Source organism: Seriola dumerili, unplaced genomic scaffold (genome assembly GCF_002260705.1).
Source record: "Seriola dumerili isolate Sdu_G_001 unplaced genomic scaffold, Sdu_1.0 BDQW01000230.1, whole genome shotgun sequence".
Taxonomy (NCBI): Eukaryota; Metazoa; Chordata; class Actinopteri; order Carangiformes; family Carangidae; genus Seriola; species Seriola dumerili.
The window spans coordinates 3,289,752-3,304,152 of record NW_019174485.1 but is presented as its reverse complement, the minus strand read 5'-3'; the positions used below and the strand labels follow the sequence as shown (position 1 = coordinate 3,304,152).

General features: G+C 42.8%; 1 protein-coding gene across 3 annotated transcripts in view; it reads right to left on the bottom strand.

Moving 5' to 3' along the window:
- The window catches only part of LOC111229201 (gamma-adducin-like), a 73,898-nt gene that overhangs the window by 42,439 nt on the left and 17,058 nt on the right, over positions 1-14,401 (bottom strand). For 2 of the 3 annotated variants that reach the window (XM_022755422.1, XM_022755424.1), the window contains exon 1: positions 1,621-2,043. The exons of the other annotated variant lie outside the window; for it this stretch is intronic. The gene's annotated coding sequence lies outside the window, so the exon portion shown is untranslated. Of the gene's footprint in view, positions 1-1,620; positions 2,044-14,401 lie in introns of those variants that run through there. 3 annotated transcript variants of the gene reach the window in all.

The window sequence follows — 14,401 nt, the reverse complement described above, 5'->3', positions numbered from 1 at the left end:
GGCATAAATGGCATAATAACCGACTTCAAAATCATGTGAGGCATTCCAGTCTTTGTCATTTCCCTCTGATAGAATTACTTTCCCTCCTTCATCTCCATTATGGGAGCTTACCGTATATCTCTGAGACAGAGTGTTCACCCATAATGCCTCAGTAGTCCTCTGATATTTGGAGCTGGATAAGAGCCAGCTGCTCAGACAAAACACAACTATCCATCTTCATCTGATGACATGTCGGCTAATCTGGAGACCTATGTCTACTCATATATCTATTGCTGCATCTCTCTGTCCAGTCCTGTCTCTCAGGTTTGCTACATCTCTCTCCATCTGTGTCCATTATTTACTCTCTACATTATCTCTGTCCTCACTTTTTATTTTCTGTCCTTAAAATTACATAAGAGATGCCTGGCATTTGCAAACTTTGTAGAAAGACACAACAAGCAAACAAAAAAAGTCAGAATAATGCTGATTAATATTGCAGGCAGTGAACACAAAACGCCCAACACCACCCACCCACCCACCCACCCACTCACTCACTCACTCCTCATATCTATATCTTGCCTGGGGGAAGCTTCAAAGCGTGGCTGCTTGAGTTTCTACAAGCTGCCGCCCCTAAAAATAGACAAACAGCCTTTTGGGTTGTGTTTCAACCCCAACGGCAACAATACCAGGAAAGAATCTGTACGTAGGCTAATTATATCCACACACACTGTAAGTGGCAGAGCGAGCACACACACACACACACACACACACACACACACACACACACACGTATACAAATCCGTACACTGTGACCTGCAGTGTAAACCCTGTGAGTGCAACTCCTGCACACACAAGCTGAGGAGTAGGTGTGTACGTGTCTTAACATGACTGCTTGACACATCCAGCCATGGAGCTGAAGCCAAATGCTCAGCCGCTTACAGATCCACCAGCAGCTTCACTATGAGACGTGGAAGACCCCTTCTCCCGAGCCCACCAACGTGCCGCATGGAAGCATCTGATCTCAGTTTCTGGTGTTTTGCTCATTGTGCAACCTTGTGTTCGATGGAGCAATTGCTTCTTGTGCAGGTTGCAACACAGAAAAATCCTATTTGGATTTTTTTTTTTTTGCTGGAATTCCTTCAAAACAACTTATTTATATATTCAAGAAAAGTATACAGAAGACTAATTCTTGTTGCTGCAGTGACTCCGGAATCACTCAGTTGTATCTTCCTTTACATACAGTCTCTCGTGTTGTACACATTAGAGATAATGGCCAAAACGGATCTTCTCTGGTGCTCACACTCACTTCACTGTTACTGCCAAGCGTGTTTATAGTGCACGGGTGTGTGTTGGCATGCGTGAGTGCCCGGGGAGCCACACACAACATGGAATTCCCCTAAAACTACACATCAGTTTCAGGGATGGTAATGATGTGGGAACACAAAAAAAGAAGACAAGCTGGATTCTTATTAACAGAAAATGAATGGGACTATAGGTTTCCTGAAAAAAAAAACAAAAAAAACTGGAATATATCAAAGTGTTTATACAGAGGAATCCAATTCCCAAACAATATTCCAAGTGTCCAACCAGGTAATGACACAAGAAACCAGTACATAAACAAATAAGCCAAGCACAACCAACCTTGTGTTTCCTCTTTGGTCAGTGAATGGGAGAGAACAGGCAGTAGTAGTAGGCGGCGGAGGCAAAACACATGTCTCTATTTTTCTCTGTTGCTCGCGGTCTGCACTCAAAATTCCAACACTGAGTCCCAGAGAGAAGCCGGGAGAGACGAGTCAGACAGAGAGAAAGAGCGGGAGGTGGAAGACAGAAAGTGAGAGGCAGGCAGCGATCAGTGAACCAGTCTGTCCACTCGTCTGTCCAGATTTTCCATAAAGATGCTCTGTGGTCGAGCTGCCAGCAGACAGCGGATTCTCTCACACTCCTGCGGGCTCTGCTCGTCTGCTGCCCCGGCGTTCACCAGAGAGAGAAGTATGAACAGCTGTGAGTGTATATGTGAGAGGATATGTGACTGTATGTATGTGTGTGTGTGTGTGTGTGTGTGTATGTGTGTGTGTGTGCTCCCTCCACGAATGAGGATGTGTGTTTGTGTGGAAAAGAAGCTAAAGGGACCACGTGATGCAGGCTTAATCCTCCGCCCACTGGCACAAACACACATGCACACACACAGACAGATCCAGGCAAACGCACACATACAGGGTGCTAGACCAATCAGAGCTCAGGCTCACACACACTAATCACCCCTCCTCCTCCCTGCCTGCTCACTCTCCCTCTCTCCCTCTCTCTCCCCTCTCTCTCTCTCTCTCTCTCTAGTCTAGTCTTTGTTTTTTCTCATCTTTTTGCTCTGATCCATTCACTTTCTGGTCTCTCTCTCCCACATTCCACAATCCTCTCTCTTCTTCTCTCTCTTTATGTCTCTCATTCACACCCCCTGCTAGCCCGCCACCCCCTCCGGGCGACTGTACTAAAGGTCAGTGTTTATGAGTTTGGCTGGCAGCAGTGAAACTGCAGCTCCACAACCTGCTGCAGCACAAACCTCATGGCCGACACTGCCCCTCAGAATCAAAGTAATCTGGCTCTGTGATGAACTGAAATACCAAACACCTTGAAAGTCGGAGGACACTGTCAGAACGCTTTTAGAATGGAAACAATTTAATGATCCCAGGTCAGAGGTCAGGGTGAGCCACATAAAAGCTGTTTGTGATTCAGCTGTTGTGTCTTGCCTGAAGCAAAACTCTGTTTTAAATCTGACCTCTTCTCTCACATCCGTTTTTTCTGTTGATATGTGTTACTGCTGACTGTGTCTCACCAAAGCCACAACTACTACTGACAGACTTTCATCTTGCCTGAGATGAGTGACGCTCGTTCTTTCTTTCGTCTTGCTCACTCTTTACTGAAACATGATGCAAACACGTGAATGAAATGATCAAATACCATTTTTTCAACACATTTGTGTCAGATGATTTTCTGTCCATTGCTTTATCACTTACTTTACTCTTTGCCTGTCGGCAGATTAATGATGCCAGTTGAAAACCATATGGCTGATGACTAAGGCTGGGTGATGAAGTTAAATCAATACTACTGTACTAATAAGAATATTTTTTACATTAGAGATATTTATGATTATACAGAAAATGTGTGCAAAAGAATCAAATGGATGGTTGATCCAATGAACAATGAAAAAAATGAATGAATGAAACTAAATCTTAAATAACTGACTAATAGTTTTTGATTACATTTTTCTAAAAATCCTTATTGTGGATGACAAAATTCTGTGTATGGTATTATACTGTCATGATATGATACCACTGACAATTAACAATAATAGCGAATAGTGAAGGGGTGGGGGCAGTCAACTTTGGCCTTTCAGGACACTGCAGGATGTAGAATGAGGACAGGGAAGTTCCTCCATCTGTTGATCCGCCGACTGCAAAACAAAGCTCACGATCTGAACCCACCCAGTGGAGTAGACGCTGAGCCGCAGACAGAATGAACAACCAGCTGTAAGTTCAGGGGTGAACGCACCCAAGATGCATTGAGGAGGTGGTCTGTGCCACATTTGGCCACATGAAGGACTGCTTACTCTACTACTGACATCCTCTGCCCCAGTCTTAATTAGTCCATCTGCAGTTTCATAATGAACTGAAAATATTTTACTATTTCAAATGGAGAAAAAAAAACGTATTTCATTGTACAGCTGTTTGCAGAGCATTGATTCGCTCAACCCCTCCTTGCCCTGCTCTATCTCTCTCTCACAAACACATATACAACAGGCCCGTCTGTCTCAGTCTGACAACACATACATGTTTATTTGTAGATAGAGCAGGGAAGTGAGATCCGGTCACAAGTGGTCGCTGGAGACGCATGTGTAGATGCATTTTAATGCCGGGTGTGAACTGAGGTGCTTAGAGCTTTCCACTTGTGATCACATCACTGAAGACGCACGTTAATGCCAGGTCTGAACAGGGCCCATGACACACACTTTCTCTTGTAATACTTGGATGTGGTCCAACTCACGGGTCACACATGTAGAAGAAAAACAAACGAACCAGTCAGCGTCAAGTCATGAGTAATGCTGTTTGACTTTTACTGCAACGACCTTCACCTCGACCGTTCTGCAAATTTACATGTGGATGTCATACACACGCTCATGTCATACTCATTCATATTACACAAGTTTATAACGCTGAGGAGATGCATTTACGTACAGGTGTGATGTGTTTAGGTTTAAAAGTCAGGACGTATCTGACAGCTAATATCTAAAATAAAGTACTCTCTTCCCTGGATTAGTGCAAAGATATGTCCTAGTATGTGACTAACTATCTCTCTTAGTGAGGTTGATTTTGAACTTTGAACTGTCTTGTAAAAATACTTCACAATCTCACTTTGGCAGGAAACCTTATCATACATTATGACTTCTAGTTTATGTGGGAAGATCTGTAAGTTTTAGTGCCAAAGGGTTTTGGATGAGAGCTCCTGGGTATCAAAGCTGTACATGTTGACTGCCATCACCTGATGATGGGGAGATGATAAGGAGTTTTTATTTAGACCCCTGCGAGAGGAACTATAACAACACTGCAGCGACAGGCGCCGAGCCAAACCCATTTGATGATATGCACTGAAGCTGAAAGTCGGCCAAAATGAAACTGTACACATACGTGAATCTGAATTTCCCTCTGCAGCTGCTACGGCTCAATTTTGACATGCAAAAAATACAAAGTGGTGAAGGTTTTGTGCTTGTTCGAGTTGACGTGGAACAAAGTGTAACACTGCATGTGTTCAGGCAAGAAGTGAAAATAAATGTTTCCAATGAAGCAAGGAGGATGAAGCAATAATGTTGGCGAGTGGATGTCCTAGTGAAGATTAATGTCCCGCACGTGGGATGACTGTCAGTGTTGACTTGTGTGTGTGGTATGTCTCTCTCAGCCAACAGTTCAAATGAGAGGGACTGTGTGACAGACAGCTTGACACAGGAGGCAGTTAACAGCTCAGAGGTGAGTCTGAACAACAATGCAAGCCTCTGATCTTAATACTGTTACGTTTTAAACCACAGGTGACACCTGTAATACTAAAAGAATTACCAATGGTTTACATGATGTGAACAGAGTCAATATACCCATTTTATTGTTGCCTGGCACTGAAAAGACCTTTTCCTAGGAACAGTCGCGCACACGCACACATGCACACACACACACGCACACACACACACAACAGAAGGAAATCGATAAGATTTTATGGATACAAAGCCATTATCGATTCTGCTTATCGATCTGATCCTTTATCGATTCCTGATCAACGCGTGATTAAAGAAAGAAAGTAGGCCCACACAGGCTTCCAGCATCAACGCAACAGTGTAGAAACAGAGAATGTGACATGTGACTCGAGTGTAAAAGCTCCACTGTTTCGCTGTTTATATTTAGGTTTTCTGAGTCAAAGATAAAGGCCTGCCTGCATGGCCCTACAGTTATTATAACAGGATATTTACTCATGGTAATGGATGTGCTACTCAGTTGGGAAGCAGTGGCACTAGATTGTCAAATACATGGCATTCCTGCAATTTAAGCCCATGTTGCAGGGAAAGATGTTTCAGCATACTGCTGGTGTTTCCACAGTTACTTGAAATGACCATTTTACAGATGTTACAGTGAGCACTGCTGTCACCTTTCATTGTAAAATGAGGCAACACTTTGGACCCTTTCTTCCTCTCCCTCATGACTCCTTCTTGCTGCAAGTTTCCAGCAGTTTTCCAGCACAGATGCTGGAGTTTGGCGTCATTGTTTTCAATATGCAACCGTTTGAAAAAACACGCTGACATTGATAAAAGAAAGTGATAAGCTTGGGGGCATACATGGTTTAGACAATTTGGAACCGGTTCTCATCCCTAACACACACACTAATATGCATTCCACAGACACAGTCTTGTTGCTGCTGGCAATGTAAAACAGGCTGATTCCTCTAAACGGCATCACATGCATATGGGGGAAATAAGTGGAGTGATTACTCCGGGGGGCTGCAGCTGGTTTGTACCAACAAACAAGAACCACCATCCTGCTGTCGCCACATGACTTACTGTCTTTTCCCACAAACTCTGCCCTCAGCACAAATTACAGTAATGAGAACTACTTGCACTGCTGGTATATGAAATTACATAATAAGCAAATGCATATAGAACACACCGGTATGTGTTTGAAGTTGCTTGAGGGGGCTGTTTATTTCAGATGGCGAATCATCTTCTGCAGCACTGTCTCAAAGAGACAGTGATTATTCTTTATGTGCAGCGATGGTGGTGACAAAAGTGGAGAAACACTGAGGAGCAGAGATAAACACCCAGACGCTGACAGAGCAGATCTCTCTGATTAGTTTCACCAATCAAGGTGCGGATAAACTGATCAGTAAATTGACTGCAATCCATATCTGTGCATCGCTACACAACATACCCAAATAATGGTATTAGACATTTACACTGGTAATAAATTACATTATCAGTACTTAACAAGTAACATGGAACAGGGGACACTCATATGTTTAAATGCTACAGTTCTTTCTGTATATTTTAAAGTATTTCTCATTCTTGCAAAGGGTTGAGCAATTCTTTACTGTTGGAATACTAAGTCGTTTCTGTTAGCATTAAACACAAATCTGTTTTCACAAGTAATGCTAAAATGAAGTTTTGTATTGCCCTACCCCATGTCTGCACACAGTATTCTCATCTGCAGTGCAGTGAATATGCCAAGTACAGACTGGCATCTCCCTCCACCACCACCACCTCTCCTCCTCCTGGATGTTGGTGCATATCTCAGCACTTTACACCAAACTCCAATCTACACACACACACTAGCCCCAGCTGTCACTGCCAAGCCTGACTCAGGAAAACAGAGCTACACACACACACACACACACACACACACACACACACACACACACACACACACACCACTTCTAAACAAACACTCCAAACAAACACTGTATGAAGACACATAAACAACGAAATCATTCTGATGACCAATCCTTTTACTCCATCCAGATTGTTTTACACAACCACTGTGTACAACATCTGGTGTGTAAATCTTGAACACCATCTGTAATTACAAAACGCTCCTTTTTTCAGCATAAAATTTACAGAACTGTCACCCCCCCCCAAAAAAAAACAAATCGAACCCATCAAACTGGGCAAGCCTCAGGATGGTGTCCAAGCAGCTATGTCTCACTGGTTGATAACAGCAGGCTTGTCTCTTAGCAACAGCCAATCATCTGTGGAAACCTAAATTACTGTTATTGCTTTAGGTTGACTCATGTGACACATTACAGACAAGGTTAGACTAAACCCAGGCGGGTGAATACATGCTTGAATACTCTACCGTCTCCAACTGTTATCAAGTCTGATGATTAATGAGCCCTCTGCACACCGCAGTGCTCTTAAGTAATCCCATGTTTCTGTTGAAGTCATGCCTTCCTTGACCCCTGTGATAAGCTGTGGACAAAAAAACAAAAACACAACAGAGAAGGAGGACCTGAGCGTCTGCTGGGCTAAACCCACGCTGTATCCATTTACTGCCAAAGCCCTGCTATCAGCGTTTCCCACCAGCAGTAACAAGAGAAGGGCGAGGGGGCACGTTCACTGATGCTAACTGTTCAGGAATGTACAAACACTCTAGCTCATTATTGGGAATTTGGAGCTTTTTTCCAAGAAAAAATTGCCGATTGGTGTGGTGACGCCACAGAAGGGAAATTGACAGATGTGGAAATTCTTAAGAAAATAAAACTCATTCAGTTAATGGTTGTGAGCAACCCCACTGACATTAGAGAAGTATTTTTTCTTGACAAGGCTGTTTTGACTACTTTTACTTCAAACGCCATTTTCCCACATGACACGGAGGTCAAGTTGATCCCTGGAGGACAGTATAAAGCTGCACAGCCGCCTCCAAAATATCTCTGGCTAACAGCTTCATTCACTTTATATGTAACATCATGTTTGCATCATGAGCAAACCTGCGGGGGAAATTTAGAAAAACGGAGCACAGAGATAGAGACGCTTCCTCTGTCGCTGAAGTATTTCAACTTCACCTCGAGGTTTTCACCCATATCACCAGAATTCACAGCTACATTAAATGTAGCAGTATGCCAGGAAAATGAGCCACCAGGTACAATATCAGGACCCCAAAACTACTCTAATTACTTTTAATCTTCAAAATAATAAAGAAGATGAGTACTTAAACATGTTTGCATTTTACTATCGAACCATGACCGTACCCACATACAAAGCTCTGGCTATGCATGTCTGCACTGAAAGCCACATTTTTCACGCACGTCCGACAAAACAGATACACTCCAATTTTAATTTTTTTTATCAATCCGGCTGTCTACACAGGCCGTGTAAGAGCTCCCGTCATATGTGCGTACCCACAACCTCAAGTATATTTTTACCTCACTAAAAGAGACAGTTACTCAATGCTGCGCCTGAACACCTCCTGTGTGGGCAGACTGCAGCTCCACCATCTTGGACTGCAGCTGGTCACAGTAGTTCTGTTCTGCTGTTTGCAGTCTCCTGGAGCCTTGTATACTATATACTAGCATTCAGCTGACCTTCTTATCTAGATGTGTTACATGGGTTCAAAAGCAGAGTACAATGACTTTCTTGATCAGTAACCAAGTGCAACAACAGCAGGTGGAAGAACAGAAGGTGGAAGAAACCTGTGTTTTTTTTTAATGTTTGTGAATAACAGAGAAATAGAGGTGAAGCAAGCAAACAGGTTCACAGGTGTTCTGTGTTGCAGTGTACCAAGCTTAGGCTCCAATGTCCCATTTTTTTTAAAACCCTGCAGGGCTGAAAAAAGTGTTACTTCACCTGGTGTACAGATGCAAACATACACAGACGTGCAACACCCACTCACTGTAAAGCTGTCACTCCACTGTTTATCCGGCTCTTAACGGCCTGTCTAGTTTTTCGCTTGTATGGGAGTGATGCTAAGTAGCTACTAATCCATGTTTGACGGGTAAAGAGGCATTCAGAGAGCAGCTAATGTTTAACGCACTGAGACGCGTTCAGATTCACTTCCTGAAGCGCTCATGGGAACAATTCTGTCACTGTCTGTGCAGCTGTGAGTTACTTAGCAAGGAGAAGAAAAAAACACACACACACACACACACACACACACACACACACACACACAAACACCATAATAAGGATGTACTCAAGTGTGACCAGGGAGGTCTGCCTCTGCCTCAAGGTTGAGGTGGAGAGAAAACAGTGTGTGTGTGTGTGTGTGTGTGTGTGTTTTTTTTAAGAGTCGTTGTTATTACTTAATTTCTTCCGTTGATGCAGATGAAACGAGGCCTGGTAATGACAATGGGAAGTCTTCACCTGGGTCAAATGTGTTATTCTCGGTCAATCTGAACAACAACTGAGAAGCACTTCGTTGACAGTTTGCTAAGGAAATACAGTGTTTGTTATTAAGAGCATAAACAGGAAATTTCCTCTGCTTAAAAATGCTCATTTAGGAGCCAAAATGAACCTTTTACTCACCTGCCAAGTGCTCATAATTAAAACTAAGAAAAAGGAAACAGCTAATAATAATTACCCTTTGGCTTCTATTCTTGTCTTGGTCGCACGTGTAGACACATGAAAGGAACGACATGAATTTTCAACTGCTACTTAACTGAATTTTACTTTGGCGCCTGACACTGATATTTTAGCTTTTACTACAAAATAATACATGTTTTCCCACAAACACGGAGGCCGCGGCTACAGGAGGAATTAAACCCATGACACACCACCCTGCACACGGTTTTCTACGAAAATCTACAGTTTACTCTCGATGCATCAGACAGCCAGCCGTGACCAACACTTTGTGACATTTTGAGTGCTGCAGGTGTGTAGGTGCAGCACTGCTTTCACACTTCCTCATCTAACCAATAGCGCTTGAATTTTCTTATCTTTCTTGTGAATAGATGGTTGCTAAAGGGACTGACACAAGCTTCTGTTTGTTTGCTGTCAAAGCTGGACAGTGGAGGAATTCAGTGAATGCTTTGGCAAAACGCAGCTTCCAATAAACAATGTCGCATCACGTTTCAATTGTCTCAGCATAACTGAAAAAAAAAAAACAAAAACACGGGGGAGTTTGCACTGAAACTAAAACATTAATTATCTCTTGAAGTATTTATAGGTCTGGATATCCACGTGATTTATGTTGCATTTATGTTTGAGGTTTGTTGACAAAGCCTGGTATGAAGCACAGGTTCATTCAGGTTCATTCAGGTGCTCTATAATGTCTTTATCTGTGCTGTATATCTCATGTGGAGGCCCAGACCCATTCTGAAGAGCGTCTACCATACCTGTGCATTGCCGTCACTCCCATAGCAATCGCGGCATATCAGGTAACCTCATGCACACATGCATACACCTTTTCCACTCCCCACTGACAACAGAATACCATACACACCTTGAGTCAACACAACAAGAGGACAAAAGTGTACAACAATATCACTCCCTCTGGTTGTAAATACAGGTTTTCATATGTTTATGTTCAGTGGGTTTTCATGTTGCCACTTGATCCATTAAGGAGTTTATTTTTAACTCCTTTTTATTTCTAAATGTAAACTTAGTATTAAAAAGGGTAACTTTTAACGCTATAAAGATCCACACGTTCTTTAGTCCAGGTTAACCTGCATTGCTCCGATTTTGACGGAGCCACTGGGACCAAATTTAACACGACAAAATGTCAAAAGAAATTTCCTGTCAGGTTTTAGCCCAAAACAGCTGGATACACAGTGGAGCAAGAGCTAAAACTGTAAATGAGTGCTGTACAGTTGGCAGTCATTTGATCTCACTTTCAAAGCAGATGTTACTTTTTTTTCTTTTTTTTTTTAAGCTAATGAGAACCAAGTCTATCGCAAGTTCCCCGCTCGGCAGTCAGTTGCATGACTATTCAGTGAAGCAGTGGCATGAAAGCCAAAGTTCTGCGACTCACACAAACCTTCAGGAGACAAAAAAGTGCTTTGTAGCGTCACATCCCAAAGGCTGATTCTTCTGAATCAAAGCCGTGAAGGGAGGAGACATCCCACTTTAATCTTTGGTACTGAGACCCGCTGTGCCTGTAGCATGACAGAAGCCAGTGACCTTCAAAACTGGAGAATGTGTGTGCTTTCATGTCTCTGAATGTATGTATGTCCTTTATCTGTGCGTGCCAACACTGACCACACAATATCATTTAGCAGTATGTGACCCTCAGGGTTATTAAGGGTCTTAATTAGCAATCACAAACTGGGGTGAAAATCAAAAATTTCAAGAATTTACTGAAAGTCAATATATGATGATGAATTATTACCAAGAATTACTGCTTACACCAAAACTACTGCATATCTGTTACACAAATATTTAGAGTAGATTAACATTTTGGGAAATACACTTACTCATGTTTTTGTTGAGAGTTAGTTGAGAAGATTGATAGCACTCTCAATGCTATATGCACTGGATTTAAAGCTATAGCTCGGATTGGTTAGATTAGCTTGGCACTTGTACAATTTATCGCAATATTGTGACTGATATTTGGCAAAAATGTCACCACGACAAGTTCATTTACTGTTGTTACATTTAAATTAATCGGGCCTACTTAGTAAAGTAATTATGACATTGATGTTAGAGCAATTAAAAAGGATTACATGCCCAAAAACCCAAGTGAAACACAGGAATAAATTCTGATTCTCTCTCACACACACACACACACACTGTCTGCTGCTAATCACCCTGTAATTATAGCTGGTAATGACAGAGCCATGGACACAGTTTAACAGACCCCTGTTGCTTCAACCACACAAACAAAAACAATCCATTTCCGAGTTGTAGCTGCAAACTGCTACCGTATGTCCTCACCGCCAGACGCTGTGCCGCTGAGGCCAAACAGAGCTGCTGCGTGGCTGCACAACAAAATATAGTTTTACAGGACACCATGCCTAATTGAGGGAGACTGCGAAAATCGTGTGGATTCTTTCAGGTTGACGCCACTGTTTCTTCTTTAATTACCACCTGATGGTTTCTACAAAACAAAATCACTTGGGAAAGGTTTTCATGGTACCTGTTTGGGATTCAAATCACAGGCTAGAGCTCAGTAAGTCTCTCTACACACAAAGCCTCAGCTCCACCACTGCAGCACGTGTTAACTCTTGTTAATAAAGTTTTTAATGCTGGTCCGTCTTCTACCTTGCAGGCCTGCATTAGGATCGTGTTATGCTCGATCAGAGGTAGTTGTGTCGTCCGACCGCATTGGAGATGTTGTTCTGAACAGCCACACTGTCATAGAGACGGGAGATGTGATATCGTTTAAATATGGGAACATGGTGCCCATTTTCAGACAGTCATGTATGACTGATTAGAAATCAAGATACTTTTTTAATGAACCAATACTGCAGTTTCTCTTTGGTTGTAAGCACAAAGGCTGTGGAGAGAAACCTTTTATGACCTAAAACTTTTTATATGTATAAAAGCCCTGGAGAGATTTCTGTGCTGCGATGGCTGATGCAGGCTCCCTGCAGTAGAGGACAAGAATACACTCCTGTCCTGGATTTCTGACAGATAATTGAGTTATTTTTTGAAGTAGCAGTCTCGAGGGGCAAAAGCTACAGAGTGAAGCACTGAGAAGGACTGTGTCGCTTCGCTATTCCAGTAACAGCAAATACTTCATGTTGGAACGAAAAGAAAATTTTGTACGTCAGGGAATAAATTAATATGTGGGATCCACCGAATAATAAAAGGGGATTTGTCTTTGATGGCCCATGTTGAACAACCGACAACAAACAGCAACAGTTTGAAGCAAGCTTGTGGCGCCATAAAGCTTAGCTCTTTATTTCCAAGGCAAATGTTTTCTACGCCAATCCCTCCGCACCAATCTGAGCCTGTGTCTGCACCAGGTGAACACACACTTGACGCCTGAACTGACGTGTGGGAACAGATAGGCAAATTACCCATCCGGCACAGTGGGGGATTTCTGTTTAACACTGCTTGAGCTGATGCATGTTGGTTGTAATCCCCGACTCCCTGCAGCAGCCTTTCATCAGGTTGAGAAATAATCAAGTCAAGTCCGTCGTTTATTTGTTCGTTCCAACATGAAATGTTGAACATTGGAGTCAGGCTTGTAAAGCTGCATAGGATCAGTGGTCATGTGTATCCACATGTCCCTGATTTCTTTTTCTGTGCTTTATTAAACACAGTTATGCAAAAGTGGTAAAACTGAGAAGTGACAACAACCAATAAGACAAATTGAATGCCGCAGCAGTGATCTATCACCACAAGCATGCACTCAGGCAGTGTTTCTGACTGTGCCCTTTTTACAGTGAATACAGCCTTTTCGTGGAAGGCCACAGTCACATGGCAGATCGATAATTGGGCCTTTAATAACTGTGTACGTTTATGCTTTGGGGGGAAAAATAGATCTTCCAAAAACCTTTGTGAAATGAAGCAGAACTTTTCCCCTCAGAAAAAAGCAGCATTCTTTTCCACAAAGAGAAGATTTCTTTGCGCTGACTTGAACTCTCAGCTGTAATAAATGTGCATCAACAGTTGGGCTGAGTTCCACATTTTCACACTATCCGAGATTAGCGGCCGAGGAACGTGAAGCCTCTCGACCCCAGGTGATAAGGTGGGAGTAGGAACAGTTTTGTAACAACATGAAATACTGAAATACAGCGCATATTATATATGAGAAGCAGTGAAGTTCAAGGGTTCGTTGTCAGTTCATGAACTTTCCTTCCCCTTTCCAAAAGGCACGTCAGAATTCCATTCAAGTAAATCTAATTCCGCACTTACTCACTGTATGAAATCAAATTATCAAGCAATAATGCATTGTTCCTGCTGTCAAATTGGAGTTGTACTATTGTTGGTGAGCAAATGGGCTCAAAGACTGGTCTGTGCTCCAGCGACGAGGCACAACGCTGAGGGGGCGTCGGCCCGAGAACTGGTGTGTGTTTGGGGAACTATCCATTACACAATCCAAGGAAGCAGACGGATTTGATATGTCGGGGTCTGTGTCTGGATGAGGTCATTACGCATAAAGCAGAACTGCAGCCCCATCACACCAGCCATAATCACACACACACACACACACACACACACACACACACACACACACATACACAGAGGGGCATAAGCACACAAACAGTCACACACGCTCATGAGTTTCCATAGCAACTCCAAACAAACAGTCCGTGCATGTGGTGACCCCACCCCAGCAGGAAAAAAAAGGGAGAAACCAAGACAGCGAGGCAAAGAGAGCAAGACAGAAAGCAAGAGCGAAGATGAAGACAGCAATGGACGACATGACATGGGATTCTGCAGCAACATGTGCTTCACTTTATGCATGCTCTATGTCTCATTCATAGCTGAGACATTTGAAAAAGATCACAAGCATCAAAG